This window comes from Belonocnema kinseyi, chromosome 3, assembly GCF_010883055.1.
Source record: "Belonocnema kinseyi isolate 2016_QV_RU_SX_M_011 chromosome 3, B_treatae_v1, whole genome shotgun sequence".
NCBI classification, from domain to species: domain Eukaryota; kingdom Metazoa; phylum Arthropoda; class Insecta; order Hymenoptera; family Cynipidae; genus Belonocnema; species Belonocnema kinseyi.
This window is the reverse complement of record NC_046659.1, coordinates 73,725,088-73,742,568: the sequence shown is the minus strand read 5'-3', so window position 1 is coordinate 73,742,568 and position 17,481 is coordinate 73,725,088. Positions and strand designations below refer to the sequence as shown.

Genomic DNA, 17,481 nt, shown 5'->3' with positions numbered 1-17,481 from the left:
TCGGATCCTGAGCAGGAACATCAAGGAGTTTCTGATTTCAAAAATTCAAATCTAAGAGCGACACTCCCTTTCGCGATTTCCAGTTTCAAATTCAATTCCAGATTGATCTCTCTCCCAATCGCTTTCCAATCGGCGATCACTTGCCAAGTGTCATGTGAAGTCGCCGGCTGATAAGTTAACAAAACCACGGGAGCGAGCCTGATGGAGAATTTAAAAGTATAAGTTTGAAGAAGAAAGTGCTCGATTTCCGGGAGTGATATTGAAATTAAAAAAGGAAACTTAATCAGAGAAACAAATCGTGTGTAAGTGGGGAGTTCGCGAACAATCGTGCGTGTCTGGTTGTAAGTTCTCGGGGGAAGTGTGTGTTCTGTATTGACAGTTCGGTCATCGTCCTCAGTCTGCCCGTCGTAGTGTCAAAAAAGAAACTCGCGTACTGTTTTTTTATCCATTGAGAACTTAATTTTGCCTCTGGTCCCCCTCCACCTCTTTTCTTTCTTATCGCTTGATCTCGACGGCACCAACTGCTTTTCCGCTTGAATAGAAAAGGACGCCTAATCACCGCGAGCGATAGCGATAACGAGGTTCTGCCGAGAAAAACAAAGAATCGATTCTGCATACCACCTAACCTTTTGTAAAAGTTCTCGTGAGTGTTAATTTGATGGTTATTGGGTGTAAGAACCGGAAAGAGAGTGACACACTTTTCGTCAGATCTAGGATTCAAGGGTGATTGGATCGACTCCATGGTGAGTTTTAAACAATTATTAAGTAATTATTTAATCATTAGATAATTTGTTTAAACTGAAAGATTTAAAAGTTGATAGATTAAGGTATAATTAGGCAATGGGGAATATTCTACGTTTGAGTTTGAAGACCTCTGAATGAATAATTTATGGATTGAGTTGGTCTGAATAAAGGGTGTATGTTTGTTTGATTATCAATTATGTAATAGAGCATTAAGCAATATTGACTAAAACTGATGTAATATAAAAGGTTTATAAATGATAAATGTAAATACTTATTTTAATGGTTTCAAAGATTATTATTAATCACAAATGTCAATTTGGGTCAGGAGTGACAATGAGACTAATTAAATGAGCATAACGTTGCGCTTTCACCAATACTATTTTGAGTAATTGATACTCAATTATTTCTACTTTTATTTGCATGGTTAAAATCGATTTTGGTTCAGAGCATGCAAAAATTGTTTAATAAATAACATAATAGCTTATAATTGAATGAGGCGTCTGAAATATCCACCTAGTTCAGTTTAAGACAGTTTATAAGAATCCTGCTCATTGTATTATCGAAGTTCATAAATCTTTCAACGTCAAAGAGGTCATACTATAGAATAAGACGATGATCGTGACGTGACGCTCTTCAACTACTTAAACTTATTAATCTAACTGAATAAAGATACAATCTAGATGACGAAAACAATATTATTTATCAGTCAAAAGGTTGCAATTCAGTGACGCGAAACACAAGTAAATAAGTCAGTGATCGGATTTCGAGTCAAGATCATCAGTTGAAAAACTGGCATTCAAGTTTTACAGCATTAGTAAATAGGCTTCGAATTAATGATACGAAGAAATAATAATCTTCACTTGAGAGCTCGCCAAACAGAGACTACCATTTATTTTTAAAACATAACTCAATTAAGACATATTTATATTTGAATATATTTACACTCATACAAAGGACATAAAGAAGAATATTTAACAATCTAATGGGGTTAAAGCTGTCTGAAATCCAAAGTCATACAAGATTAAAAAAACAACGGAATTATAGTATTATAGGACCAAATCGTAATATTATCTAAGAAGACACGGTACAAAGATTTCAAAAGGAAGAATAACAAACATTAGCAATTGGATTCGACATTTTTAGAAAAACAAGTTATGAAAAAGGCACTACTATATCAGCAGCTGAAAAGGATTGCGGAAGTCTATTGAAGATTAAGATCGAGATACTGAAGTTGACACAAAAAATAAAATAGAATTCGGAATTTACAATAGTGAAATAGTGCTCTACGAACATGAATCGATCTACAAATGTTTTGTGTTCTTTTTTATGTATGTTCAGATGACTTTACTGACTCCGAAATCCTTAAGAATGTTTAGAAACTTTGAATCGACTATAACGCAATTTACACCCCTAGAAAACTATAAAAAGGGCATCAGAATGAACCATAAAGTGTCATAAAAGAATTGTAAAGAAACTTTAGTACGCGATACAGTGTATGGGGCATATCTATCTGGGTCAATAGAGACAATCCCCTTTTTCTGATTCAGGAGATTTCAATACTCAATACTGAGGATTTGTCACATCAGTGAAATATGATTTGCGATGTATATATTTTGGACAAAAACTGATTTGAAATTCCTAAAAATTGGCAACAATCTTAATGAATATTTATTCCTTCCATTAAAATGTATGCTTTCGCGAAAAACTAAGTCATCATCAATCACGCAATTTTTTACGTTTACAGATTTCGTCTCACCTATTCCATCTACAAAATCAGGAACAGATGAACAATCGATGAAACTGCAATTTCCTAATCTCGTTTAAGAGATTTCCGAATGAAAAATGAAAAACGATTAATAACCTTGCTTTCCGCAATATTCCCTGGCGAATAGAACTTTGCTGTGGAACATTAGTCAACCAAATTATTTGGAGCCGAGTTTCAAGAAAGTGGAGAAATGATCAGAAAAGCCGGAAATTCAAAGGCTGCTTATTTCTCAGTCAACTCAGCGTTGAGCATGACCTAACCTGACATCTTTATACAACATACATATGTGTATTTGTGCGTTACGTAAAATCATGCGTTTTAGCTCGAAGCTGAGTTTGCTTCTCACACAAATACCAGGAAACGCATTGACACGTGCATTTTCAATTTTTATTTTAAAAAGCTCTTTATATACATGGAAAAGTTCAAAAAAAATAAGGTTTTCCTTCACATCAAAAATGGAAGAATCATAAAAGCAAACAATTCTGTAATGTATTTATGCTGTTCTGGGAATATGGAGATAAGCAATAGTTAAGAGTGGATAAAATGTTGGAAGCGAGGAAACGCTTCTTCCGGCCTTTACACGGTACTGCATAGCATTAACTATTTCTAGAAATGGATTTGACCTGTCTTAGTGATTTTGTAACAAGAAAACGCACTTGATTTTCTAATAAATAATTCATGATCTCACGACTAATTGACTTTACGTAACAAAAAACATGTAAAAGACATGTTTCCTCAAACAATTCTCCTATTTTATTACCTTTTTGCTTGCTCTTTATTTCAATCAATTTTCTCAAAGAGTTTCTGCAAACGGAAAATGCAATTTTTCTTTCAATCAAATTACTGGATCGGAAATGGAGACTAAAATGCCAAAATATGATTATTTTCTCGGAGAGCTCAAAGCATTCCATTTAAAAGAGACTTGGATTCGAGCTTGAAATAAAGGCGACACTCGCTGAGTTGTAAAAGGAAAAATGAACCCTAAGGGCAATCATCTTAACGTTTATCTTCGTCTCTTGCTTTACAGTTTGTACTATGTCGAGACACGTAGCAATTCATAATAGGCAAATAAGCTCTCGGAACATACGTAATATGCTGTGTCTACCGCTGTGTTGTAAGATCAGTTTATTTTTTTTCTCGATATGGCAAAGTCTGCATGCGTGTCAGTTTGCAGCCTGCGTTTGCACTACTGGCGTCTATTGGCGAGTCCAGGTCAGCGGAAGCTTTCATGTTTGCTTTAAAACGACGTTAAATTAATGCAGGAGAGGATAAAATTAGATATCAAAATGCTATCAAATTTTCTGATCTGAAAAGTGAGCGTAAAGTAGCTCACAAAAATAGATATCATTACCTGCATCGCGTGATACGTATTCTCCCGACTAAAAACTTCTTTAAACTGAAATCTTCTTGTAAGTAGTTCATTTTTCAAAGTTCCGAAGTTTCTAAAATTAATTGTTAATTAAAAGTTGTTTAGTTTTAAATTTGTGAAGCTTAAAACCTACATTTTTTATTTCATGTTCAATTCATGTAACAAATTCGTGAGATTTTAAATGTTAAAAATGATCTATTTTCTGTTGCTAGTTCTCAGGAAACACGTGCTTCTTTAATTTTATGATAATTTTATATTTGAAAACCTATTGTAGACAACTTTTTTCTTTCATCCTGTAAAATATTTTTTAAGGGTTTACATTTGAAAACAAGAAGTTTTCCAGTTTTTAAATAATTTTCACTTGGAATCGTTGATATTCATTCCCAATACTTTTTAATTCGGTGAAAATGGAAATTATGTAGCTATCGTGGAACTACAGTGTTTAACGTTGATACGGGACATGAAAAATCTGAAAAGGTCCTGAAATTTCGAAAAAGTATGCTAAGCCTATGACCTACTACTTCGCTTATTATTACATATCAATTTTTTTTAAATATGTTAAAAAATTTGGTTTAGAAGTCAAAATAGTACAATAGATTTTAAAAATTCAAATTAAAAAAAGTAATTAAATTTTAAATAATGATTTTACTCACCGAAGTGTCTTGTCGTCCCGAAATTCGGGATGACTAGCCTATTTTCACTATTTATCCAGTCGTCCCGAAAATAATGTATTTTTAAACTTTTACTCATTTTGAGTAAGCCAAAGATTATGAAAACTGCTAGTTGTCCCTAGAAAAAATTCAGAAACGAATAAAACTAAAAGTAAGGTTATGTTTTAGAAAATGTAGTCCTTTAAGCTCTAACTCATCCAAATCAATTTATATATTTGCTCTGTGTCACCGTAGTCTTAAGTTCGTTCGAAACCTCCCTATGATTTCCGCGCGCTAGGATTGGATCTTACTTTTATCATTTGAAGCTTGACAAAACTATGAAAATTTTATATTTTTCTTTATTTATTTTAGTTACTAATACAAATTCACCAAAAGTTCTAGTTTTTTTTTGTTTGAAAATAAGGAATATCTTGGCAAAAAGTTTAGAATTTTTTTAAATAAGACTTGCTACTAGAAATAATATAAGTCACACCCATAAACCTTTCCAATATCTGATAAGGGGAAAGGCGGCCTTGTGTGTGATCAAAGAAATAATTTAAGGTCACATCCCCTACCCCCTTTCTAACGCCCCATGAGGGGCGGCAAGGCACCCCTGTGACTGGTCACAGAAATAATGTAAGATCACACCCCTGCCCCTTTTCCAACGCCTCGTGGGGGCAGGAAGGCGCCCCTGTGACTAGTCAAAGTAATTACATTAGTTACAGGAACGAAGATTATTTCATGATAATACTGTATAAATTGATTAACCGGAATTAGTGTTTTCTATCATATTGAAATAAAAGTTTAATGATGATAAGGCTGAAAAATAGTGCGAGGCCGAGGTCTGAAAATCACTATATTTTATCTACTCTAATTGCACTATTAGCATTTTTTCAGAACGATTGGCTAAATGGTGAAAATAGGCTAATTGTCCCGAATTTCGGTATGACTAACATTTTTGATAATTTTTGTTTAGTTAAAAGGATAAATTTTATAAAATGCATCCTTTTCGGGACGACCAGCCAAATGGTAGAAATAGGCTAGTCGTCCCGAATTTCGGGATGACTAGCATTTATTTTCATTTTCCGGCTAGTCGTCCCGAAATTCGGGATGACTAGCCCAATATGAAAAAAATGATATTTGTCCCGAAATTCGGGACGACTAGACGCAGCCTTTACTCACCACACAATTGCCAAAAATTGAAAACAATGTTTTTATGAATACTATTAAAATTTATTAGAATATTATGTATAATGGTTTTTGCTACCATGTTTGTACCTACACATTTTTGAAATCTTGCGATTTTTTGCACCAAGTTTGATCTAGGAAATAATCTATGAAAATATTTCTAGGGATACCTTCAGAACTTAGGAAAATATTGTATTAGTAATTAAAGTTAAAAAATTCATTTAAAATGAGCCCAAGAACTTTAAAAAATGTTTTTTTGAATATTGAAAAAAATAAAGTAGGTGAGGTTCTGCAGAAAATCTTTTGTATTTCATCTTCGAATTTTGAAAATATGATAAGACTTTCTAAAAAGCTCACTTTTTTGCAATATTTTTCTTTCAAGTTCCTGCTTAAGGAAGGCATCCTATCAAGGTTATATGGGTTAACCCATTTTTTAAGCCAGGGGAATTTTGTTCTAAAAATTAAATTTTCAAATTTTTCATGTAAACAATGAAGCTTAAAGGATATCTTTTTTATACGCGATCAAATTTTACGAAAATATATCAGTTTTTTTGTTGTTGTAAAAATCGACTATTATATTTTTTAACAAAGCATCGCCATTTTTTAATTTTCTTTCTATTTTTCGATTGATTACGAAATAGGGCCGAAAACTCTTTTAAGTTTGAAAAGATAATAATTCAAATATTTAAATTGGGTCAAAAACTATAGAATTTGAAAGAGCTAATTAGTGATTTCTGTAAAATAAAGGTCAACGTTCAAATAATATTTGACAATAATGTTTTCCACGAAGTTAGGAATATTGTTTGTAACTTTTTTTTCATTCTACATTTTTCCTTTGGAATCGGAAATATACGTGTCAGATAATAGCTAATTAAGTGTAGAATAATTTTGAGTCTAGAACCTGCCTGATTTGGAATGCTTTCGATCCATATAAAAATTTCAATTATGGGATTTTTTTAAAATGTATTGTATGGGAGAAAGAATGATAGGGAATTTTTTGTATATTTAGAAAAATAAAATTGTCTTTTCGTTTATTTCTTAAGGGTGCATTGATAAAACTATCGAGAATCTTTTCAGGTTCGGAAAACGCTTTTTACGTGGATAATTTATTTCACTTTTTTTCGATTTGGACATTTTTTGAATTTGCGACTACTACCTTAGCTTTATAAATATGTTTTTTTAATTTTAATAGAAAAAGTGAAAAAGTAATTAGATTGAAACATATGCAAATAATGAAAAATTTTTTCAATTTTTAAGGAGAAGCAAAAGATATTCTCTAATTTTTTAATATTTCTAAATTATTTTTTTTCTTGTATAAAAGAACGTTTTTGCACTTTCAGAATTCTTTAGCAAAGAATTTGATTTTTCAACCTGTGTCTTTATTGAATAAATGTTTCGTCCGATAAGGTACATATTTATAAATATGAACTTATTTAGAGTACCGTCAAAACGGGTAGTTTTAGAAATGTGGGGTAAATTCAGTCATTCCTAAACTGATATTTCAAATTATTTAAGGGAATTTTAAACAGACTCGAGATTCTAGATTCTAATTAGAACCCTCTTAAATTCAAACCATCAATTTAGAAATGTACGAAAATAAATTCATTTAATCAACCAAATACTCCATCTACCAAACGATTTGGTTAAAATAATCAAAAAATTTAGTTGGATCAACCAAATATTTTATTGTCCCTATAATAACCATATTGTACTATTGAACTGATGAAAATTTGTTTGATTGAACCAAATCGTTTTCTGATTGAATTTGAAGTTACAGCGTTTTGAAAAATAATTGTACATGAACGAAATCTAATTAAATTTTCCATTAAAAGAGACGCAGCGTTTCGAATGGGCGCGAATAAAAAATGTCACGAACAGATATTTTCCGATTGAGATAATAAGCTTCATTTTTCCGTTGTTCGAGTCAGCATTCTTTGCCTTTGTAAAACTGGAATCAGGGCTAGGAACACGCCTGGCGGCTTGATGGAGAGCACGGCCTGACCATTACAGTTATTAGTCAGTCGCATCTGTCAATAATTATAGACGGAGCTCAATGCTTTAAACAGAGGAGTATACATATATAATGCTTTTATCTGCGAAAACATGAGGCGTGATATCAACGACCCGTAGATATACCGCTTGAGAGTGCATGGTCGACGTCAGAGGAAATCTTCGAACGCGTACATATATTTATTATCCCCCTAAGCACTCCAGGAATTCCATCCTCACCGAGGTCCTTACATTCCCCTGCTTTAACTTCTTTCTACCTCAGAAATAGGTCGTTGCGAAAGTAGATATTTTTTTTGCTATAAATTTTACTCAGGAGAGTGGAAATCTGCTAAATACCACTGTGGCTCTTCTAAGTGTATTATAATTATTTTATGCTAATGCAGTTTGCTTAGGCGTGGTTAAAAAAATACGTTATTATATTTTTAACAATTTCCATCCCTTCCCTTCTTTGTCAACGATCGTCACACAAAAATTGGGCCCCACAGGGTGACGTCACAAATACGCACCTCTACCCCTTTTTAGTCAACATTTGTCTTCAGTTCTTTGGTTGATAAACGGCTAAAATAAAACACAAAACGTGCAAATGTAATTTTTTGAAACTGGCAAATAGGGGCGTTTTGGAAAAATTACTTAAATTTTTAACGAAACAAGTATTAATTTTCTACCAAAAGAGATTAATTTTCAATGATAGAGTTGCGTTTTCGAGGTGAACAGTATTTTAAATCAAATTCACTGTTGACTATTTTCAATAAAATAGCTAAATTTTCAAGGCGCCAAAAACTTAATTTTTCACTAATCAGTTGCCTTAACAATCAAACATAGTTGAATTTCTAAGCCTACGAGATAAATTAAAAAAAAAAGTTGATTGTATAACAAAATACTAGAATTTCGGAAACCAAATGGTCGAATGTTATAACCAAGTAGTCGAATCTTTTCTACTGGAAAATATGAATTTTCAATACAGATTGAAGAGTTTTCGACTAAAAATATGGCTTTTAACAAAAAAGTTGACTTTTTTAATAAATAAATTTTTAACAAAATACTTGAGTTTTCAAGTCAAATAATGAATCTTCAACAAAAAGAAATAGATTTTCATCCAAGAAGTTCAAACTTCAACAAAAAAATTAATTTTCGATCAAAAAGATTAATTCTTGAGGAGAAATATAGTGTTTGATACTCCAAAAATAAGAAAATAAAAACAGTTCAATTCCATAAAAAATTAATTTTCAACATAATAGTGGAATCATCAACAATGCGAATTCGCGGCCAAACAATTGAATTTTTAATCGAAAAATATGAATTTTCAGCCAAAAAATGAATTTTGAACCCAAAAAGAAAAAAGTTGAATTTTGAAGCACAAAAGGCTATTTTTCTACAAAATTTGTAGTTCAAAGAATTGATTTTCAACCTAAAAATTACTAATTTTCAACTAAATAGATTAATCTTAAATTAATAAAATTAATATTCAACAAATTAGTTCAACTTTTAATCAAGTAGATAAATTTAAATTCAAGAAGCATAATTTTCAACCAAAAAATACTATTTTTTAACAATAAAATTGATCTTCAAGCGAAAATTTGAATTTCTAATTTTCTAATTTCATCTTTTAACCAATAATGTAATAGATCAATTTTTAGTTAAGAAAATTGATTTTTCAAAAACAAATTGTTTTGAATTATTTAACCTTTAACGAATATATAGAAAAAACGTATTATTTAAATATTCAGCTAAAAAAGCGAAGTTTTAACGAAATAGATCAATCTTCATTCAAATACTAGAATTTTCAAGTAAGTAATTGCATTTTAAACTAAAAGCAATCAATCTTCTACCAAAAATGGGAAAAGTCTAGAGTAAGGACAAGAGTGTAAGGTCTGTATACAGATGCTTTATTTGTCAAAAGAAATCATTAACTTTTATTTTTTTAATTATATTAAAAAAAATGTATTTACATTTATATTTTCCATGTGCAATGTTACGTATGGATCAACCCCCCCCCCGGGGGGGGGGGTTAACGTAATTTTTAACCTTTATTATAGATGAAATTCATATTTGTTTGATATACAATATTGAGTAATTTGAAGCCTATTTGATTGAAAGGCGAAATTGAGCTTTCTTGGCACCCTTATATATTACTAGTAACAGCAGCTGAGATCGGATGTTTTATCATTTTTCCACATATGGTTCTTACAAGAAGATAATTTATTTTCAGTATTATTTCTCTCCTATGTAGCGCATTTTGGTTTCTTTTTCTTGACAAATGAAAGTCAAGAGATAAAATATAATCTGGGTACTAAACATAGTTCAGAAATAAATCAAAAGCTTCAAAACACAGAAATCTAATGGTGTGAAATTTGTTGCATTGTATTTTGAACAACGAAAATTTTCATTGTGTCTTTATTTGTTTAGGAGTCTTAAAAATGTTACAACTGAAGCACACCAAGCAACTATTTCTTATATTTGAACAATTAAAAGGTATTGACAGAATTCACACAGCTTTAATAAAAAAAGTCAAAATCGGACCAAAAAAATAAAATTCGGCCCACATTTTCTGCCAAAACAATACAAGATATGAAAAACGTAAAAAGCAAAACATTTTTTCTTTTCGAGATTTTTACGAAAATATGTATAAAATCCTTAAAGTTTTCTTTCCTTTTCTTAACAATACGATTTTATGCTGTGATAAAAAATAAAAAGGACATATTTTAACAGTTGTAAAAACCTTTTTCTGGAAAAATAATTCAGTTAGAAAAAATTAAGAGACCATTAAATTGTATTGTTGAAAAAAGCTCAAAGGATTTTATAAATATTTTCGTAAAGATTTTGAAATTAATGCGAGATAGAAAAAAGTGTCAAGAGACACTTCTCTGGAACTTTTTCAGAGGACATATTTTGTTCTTCGATTTCTTGTATCGTTATGGCTAAAAACTAGAATTTCCCTTTTTCAGAAAAAAACGTCTCTTCTCACTAAGGTTGTACCCTGATTCACATATTGTCATGATTGCCATTTTTTACCTAGAAAAAAAATGAAGAAAAAAAACGATGGAATTTTAAATTCGAACTTTTGAGCTTTTTGAAATTTTCCATTGATTTTCGAAAGAGAACAAGAAACTGTATCAGAATCACAAAAAAGTCAAATACCTATATTATATTAAAGAGTATCGCACTTTTAATAATAATTTGGACCATTTTTTGATAATCAGCATATGCAGATTTTTAAATTGAAATATGTATAACTTTTTCAAAAAAATGTTTCGACGAATCGGCAAGATGAGTGTATCCCCCTAAAAAACAACGTATTTGATTGGAAAATAATTCTGTGATTTCAGTATAGATTATCTGCGCCATTTATCATGAATGCATCAACAGAATCGAGTTGCAAGTTAGGAAAATTCCACAAACATGATTTACTCTAGACAGGAAATTCCGAATCATAATATATTCTATGATCCATGGATATGTACATTTTTATAACATATTGCTGACATAAAATGAGTTTTACAGCGTCTTATAATTAAATTATTAATACGGTGTGAATAGCTATTTGAATGTTAACCAGAAGAATTTATTATGCTACAAGAAAGCGGCCTGGCGACTCATCCACAGGTTCGTTAAGCTGGCAGGACCACATTGCAAAAATGAACTGAAAACCTATAGGGAATTTAGGGCTAATTTAATATCCCATTGGCAAATTTAATGCTCTTTATTAAAAAAAAAAAAACCGGTTGTCATGCTAGCTTAACGTTAAGCCAACAGGACCACACAGAGAAAAAAACGACTCAGCCATTATTTCTTTCCACAATAATTTAGGGCTCATTTAGGGGTCACTTAATGCCCTATTGTCAAATTTAATGCTCCGAAATTTTTCGAAGAAACCTGTGGTCATGCTATCTCAAAGCTAAGCTAGCCGGACCACAAAGTGAAAAAAACAACTTAGGCATTTATTTCTTTCCACAATAATTTAGGGCTCACTTAATGCCCTATTGTCAAATTTAATGCTCTGCAATTTTTCGAAAAAACCTGTGGTCATGCTATCTTAACGTTAAGCTAGTACGACCACAGGTTTTTTTTCGAAAAATTTTGGAGCATTAAATTTGACAATAGGGCATTAAGTGAGCCCTAAATGAGTCCTAAATTATTATAGAAAGAAATAACGCCTAAGTCGTTTTTTTCTCTGTGTGGTCCTGCTAGCTTAACGTTAAGATAGTAGAACCACAGGTTTTTTTTTTAAATGCGTACTATCAAATTTGGCAATAGGACATTAAGTGAGCCCTAAATGAGCCCTAAATTGTTGTGGAAAGAAATAATGCCTGAGACGTTTTTTTCTCTGTGTGGTCCTGCTATCTTAACGTTAAGATAGCATGACCACAGGTTTTTTTTGAAAAATTTCGGAGCATTAAATTTAACAATAGGGCATTAGGTGAGCCCTAAATGAGCCCTAAATTATTATGGAAAGAAATAATGCCTAAGTCGTTTCTTTCTCTGTTTGGTCCTGCTAGCTTAACCTTAAGCTAGCATGACCACCGGTTTTTTTTGTTTAAATAAAGAGCATTAAATTTGGCAATGGGGCATTAAATTAGCCCTAAATGAGTCCTAAATTCCCTATAAGTTTTCAGTTAATTTTTTCAATTTGGTCCTGCCAACTTAACGGACCTTGGGAAATCAACGACTTTTTTTGTTTAAAATAACGTGCAACCCACAAACATAGACCGATTTGGGCAAAGTAAATTTGAAAAAAAGCTGATAAGATTTCTAAGAGAGATGTCGTGTCTGATTTTTAAATGGGGCTTTAAATTTTTTGATAAATAAACAAATATGACGAAAAAATGGCCATTTTTTCTATTTGACGTTCCCGGTGTTCGTCAATAAAAACAATATAATGTCAAAGCAATTTTTTCTTGATATTGCTATTGTTAATATTATAAACAAGTTTAATATACAAATACATTAATCAGGCATTTTTCGATATCAATTTCTTTAATTAGGAACTTTGTGGCATTTTCAGGAAAATTCCTCAGTTGTTGATTAATCTTATGATTTTTTTAAACAAAATGAAAGAGCAAATGCATTATTCGGGCTTTTGTCGGCAGAAAAATAATTTTTTGTTAATGCCAGTCCTTTCAGTTAAACACTTCATGTCGATTCCAGCAACATTCATAATTAGAAGATAAATTTTATGTTTTTTTTTATAAAATGTAATAAACAATGCATTAATCAGGCATTTATCGACAACAAAATTGGTTTATTTCGATGTCCACATTTGTAATTAGGAACTTCGTGATAATTTCAGCAACATTTATAATAAGTTAATGAACTTTGTGATTTAAAAAAATGCATTAATCAGGCATTTGCCGACAAGAAAATTTGATTTTTCCGATGTCAACTTTTTAAATTATATTTCAAAATATCTGTTGATGGAAGAATTCCTTTTTTTCGATTTCAGAACTTTTAATTGGGAACTTCATGATAATTTCAGCAAAATTCATAATTAGTTAATAAATGTCATTTTTTCCAAACAAATTTAATAAACAAATGCATTATTTGGGGATCTGTCGATGGAATTTTGTTTTCGATGTCGGCCTTTTTAATTGGAAACTTAAACTGAAAAAACTGACTTAAAAAACTTCTACGTCCACAAATACCCAAATCATGCACATTTTTATCAGTTTTAACAAAATAGCATAAAATTTATCAACTAACTATGAATTTTAATTAAATTTTCATTAGTTCCCAGTGAAAAAGACTGACGTCGAAAAAAACGCCCTATCGGTAGATGCCCGAATAATGCATTTGTTTATTAAATTTGTTTTAAAAGTGTATATAAACATTATCAACAAATTATGAATTTTACTGAAATTATCATGAAGTTCCCAACTAAAAAATTTGACATTGAAAACAAAGTTTCAGTTAATGTCAATGTCACTCCTTTCATTTGGAAACTTAATTCAACTTTAACTCATCAACTAATTATGAATGTTACTATAATTATCATTAAGTTTCCAAATGAAAGGACTGGCATTGACAAAAACAAATTTCTTCTTCGACAAATGTTCGAATAGTGCATTTCCTAAATAACAAAGTTGACATCGAAAAGAACAACATTTTTCTGTCGAAAAAGGCCTTATTAATGCATTTGTATATTCAATTTTTTTATACTATTGACAATAATTTTTCCAAAAAGAAATTGTTTTATCATTGCATAGTTTTTATCGAAATTTCCTGAAATATAACTTAAAAAAACGTAAAATTATGGAAAATACTAGAAGAGATACTTTTAACAAATAATTTGCTTTTTTATTATATAATATTGCAATATCTTTAACTAATTTTACTCTACAAAATTTAGGTGATTTCAACCATTTTTCTGTTATTAATGAGCACCGGGAACGTCCAATAGAAAGAATGGCAATTTTTTTCGTCATATTTGTTTATTTAAACAAAAATTGAAAGCTTGATTTAAAAGTCAGACTAGCAATTCTCTTAGAAATCTCATCAGCATTTTGTTCAATCTTTTTTCCAAATCGACCAATATTTGTGGGCTGTACGTTATTTTGAACCAAAAAGATCTTTTTTTCCCCCACTGTGCGATTCCAGGGCGTGCCAGGTTGCGAATATACCCCACTGATAATAATGAAACTTAATGCTTTGAAAGGTTAAAATATGGAAGACCTTCATTTTTAATTTCTATAGTATATTTTTCAGTTTAATATTTTTTTAAACTTGCAAGTTGATTTTTCAATTAATTAGCTCGTTTTAGGTTGATATATGTTTGAGAATCAGAACTAATAGAGTCTGTGTATTCTAACGTAGCTGGAGGCAATAATATTACACACTATGGAACGTTTCACTGGCAATGCACGATTTATTTCACGCCCTATCGGGTAAAAGCAAATTGGAAACAACAATATGTTACACCTACGCTAACGGCCGTCGTGATATTCCTAACCTTCGAGCAAGTGCAATGTTCTCGATCAATTGTCTCGAACCGGTTGGATAGAGATTAATTATTGAATACTCAATATACTCACGCTCTAATCACTTCCTTATTTCTAGTTTAATCAATTATACCTGTTCTTGGAATTTATTACAATAAGACTTTTTTAATTAAAAAAAAATACTTTTGATTAAAAATAGGATCTATTTTCAAGAGCGTTAAGGGTGGCCCAGAATGGCCTTATATCAGGGAAAATCTCCAAATCTGGGAATTTCATTGGTTATTATTTTATTATTTTTTAGGGTTTCGTAGCTGCGGACAGAACCCCTTATAAACTCAAGTCTCGATATAATTAAGGTTTCGAGGTTAGCTTGCAGTGGCCTTCAACATAAGTCCGAGGAGTCCAAACGTAAACAATCAGTGTCGCATCAACCATTTCCGTTGGATTTGAATCTTGGACTTAAATTTTAAGAATTTCGTAAACTGTGGGTGCATAACAGGCAGAGAGGGGAAGTAGGGATGAGGGTAGAAGAAGCGAGGAGAGGTCGAATTAAGGGAGGAAAAATATTGTGGAAGGGTGAAGGATGTAGTGAGGGGAGGGGTATTAGGTTTAAAAATTAATTAGTTTTAGACTTTTAGTAAAAATTTCATGTTTTTTGGATAAAAGGGCAATCATTTGATTTAAAATTAATCTTCATTGGTTGAGGATTTAACAAATGGGTTGAAGATTTATTATTTTTGTTAAAAATTCATCGATTTGGTTGAATATTATTATTTTTTTTAAAATAAAAACTTAACTATTCCTGTTAAAGATTCATTATTTGAGTTAAAACCTTTTTGGCTGAAAGTTCAACTACACGGTAAAAAAATTGAGCTGTGACAGGGATATTATTCCTTATTATAGCTAAACATTTAGTCGAAATCGAACGAAGGAATTTAGAAAGATCTCTGGATCAGCGAAAATGAATATCCTTGACCATTTTCCATATACCAGGGATATCGTATAGTCAAACCCCTAATAAGTATAGCTATAATAGAGATATTAAGAATAGGTGTCTGAAGCAATTATCGGAAGAGCGCCGGTGCATTATGGGAGCAGCGAAATAAAATGGCGACGGTCTAATCGGGAGCAGTGACAGTTGAGATTTACTTTGGACAATTAAACGGTTTTTACCGCTTAAAATGTGCGCGAATGTTAATATTAAATGGAGTTTATGATGCAGTAATAATAATTTAAATTTGTTTCGATTGTAGGCGATAACTATATTGAAATATCAAGAAACGCGATAAAAACAACAAACTTGACCTCCAAATGCATTACAAGTATTTCAAGGAAATTCATTTTCGCGATACCAGACGAAAGATTGGCTACTGTAAGTTAATATATTTCTACAACAACTAAATTTTGTTCTAATATGAAGATAATACAGTTATACATAATCTTTCGAAAATAATCAACTTTCGAACATAGCAATTTTGTCCAAATTACTGATTTACGAGAATTCAGTTACTTTTACATAAAGTACTAAATGTTTAACTCTTCTAACTAAACGTTTTACCTAATCCTAGCGCACACTTTCTTTGAGTTTAATATATTCTCGATTGACTTGTTTGCCTCAAGAATTTTTTTCCCGTGTATCTTGTTGAAAATTGACCTTTTTTTATTTAACATTCAACCACTTGGGTAGAAGTTTTACTAGAGTGTTAAAATTTAATTTTTTGCTTTAAAGGTCATCTGTTCGAATAAAAATCTAAATGTATGTTGCATTTTTGTTTTGTTTAAAATGTCACTTTTTAATTTTTTTAAAATTAATCTTAAGATTAGTTTGCGTAGAGATGTCAACTTTTTTCGATAAAAGTGTATCTTTTTAGTTGAAAATTAACTTTTTTGATAAAAATTAAAAAATTAAAATTCATGTATAATGTTGAAAGTTCGTCTAATTTATACAAAATTCATCCCTTTTGGTAGAATTTTCATACATGTTTGTTGATATACCAACTGTTACATTTTTTTTTGAGAATTTCTCTTTGTTTGCTGGAAAATCAAATTATTTGGTAAAAAGTTCTACTATCTAATTGAAAATATATCTCTTTGGCTTTAATGTTTATAACTAAGTTGAAAGTGCGACTTTTCTTGGTTCTATTTACGTTTTTCTCATTTGAAATCTGTTTTTTAAATTCATCATTTCGTTAAAAATTTAATTATCTTTTTTTTAGTATTTCAAAAGATTCTAAGGCACCCGGGTGGAAATTTAAGTCGAGGGATTGGCCATTCTACGGCTGGAGAGCCCGGCTTTGAGACGGGCTGTGGCCGGGGACCATGGGCCATGAAGCATGGCCCGGAGCTGGCCGGGGAGCCCGACCGTGGCCCGGGCCGGGCTAATCAGCGCTTTACTAGATTTAAATAATTCAGGTTCCAATCGTATGATATTAATTGATTGCAAATATTTTGAATTTAAATATTAATAGTCCTGTTTAGAGTAAATACATATATTATATTTTTAAACATTATATTACATATAAAATTTCTAACGCTACGGGGTATCGAACCTGCATATCTATACCTAAATCTAACTCCTAGCAGTCGGGAGTGCTAACCACTGCGTTAAACTGAAAAGTTGAAACTCGGTGAAAAAGTCATCTTCATAAGATACAGTTCACAAAAGCTAAAGTGCCAAATTTTAAGCTCTCTTATTCCAATTATTTATTATTATGCGATGTTATCCCTAATGGACAAAGTAAGTAACGAGATAATTCTAAAAGAATGTGGTGCAGAAGAGACGCTAGTAGACACATGGGAAAGAAATCGGTTAAGATGGTTCGG

At 31.2% G+C, this 17,481-nt stretch overlaps 1 protein-coding gene across 3 annotated transcripts in view; it reads left to right on the top strand.

Moving 5' to 3' along the window:
• The first annotated feature begins 300 nt into the window (after window positions 1-300).
• Window positions 301-17,481, top strand: part of LOC117169223 — a 461,284-nt gene continuing 444,103 nt past the window's right edge. For all 3 annotated transcript variants that reach the window (XM_033355482.1, XM_033355480.1, XM_033355481.1), the window contains exon 1: window positions 301-743. The gene's annotated coding sequence lies outside the window, so the exon portion shown is untranslated. The remainder of the gene's footprint in view (window positions 744-17,481) is intronic.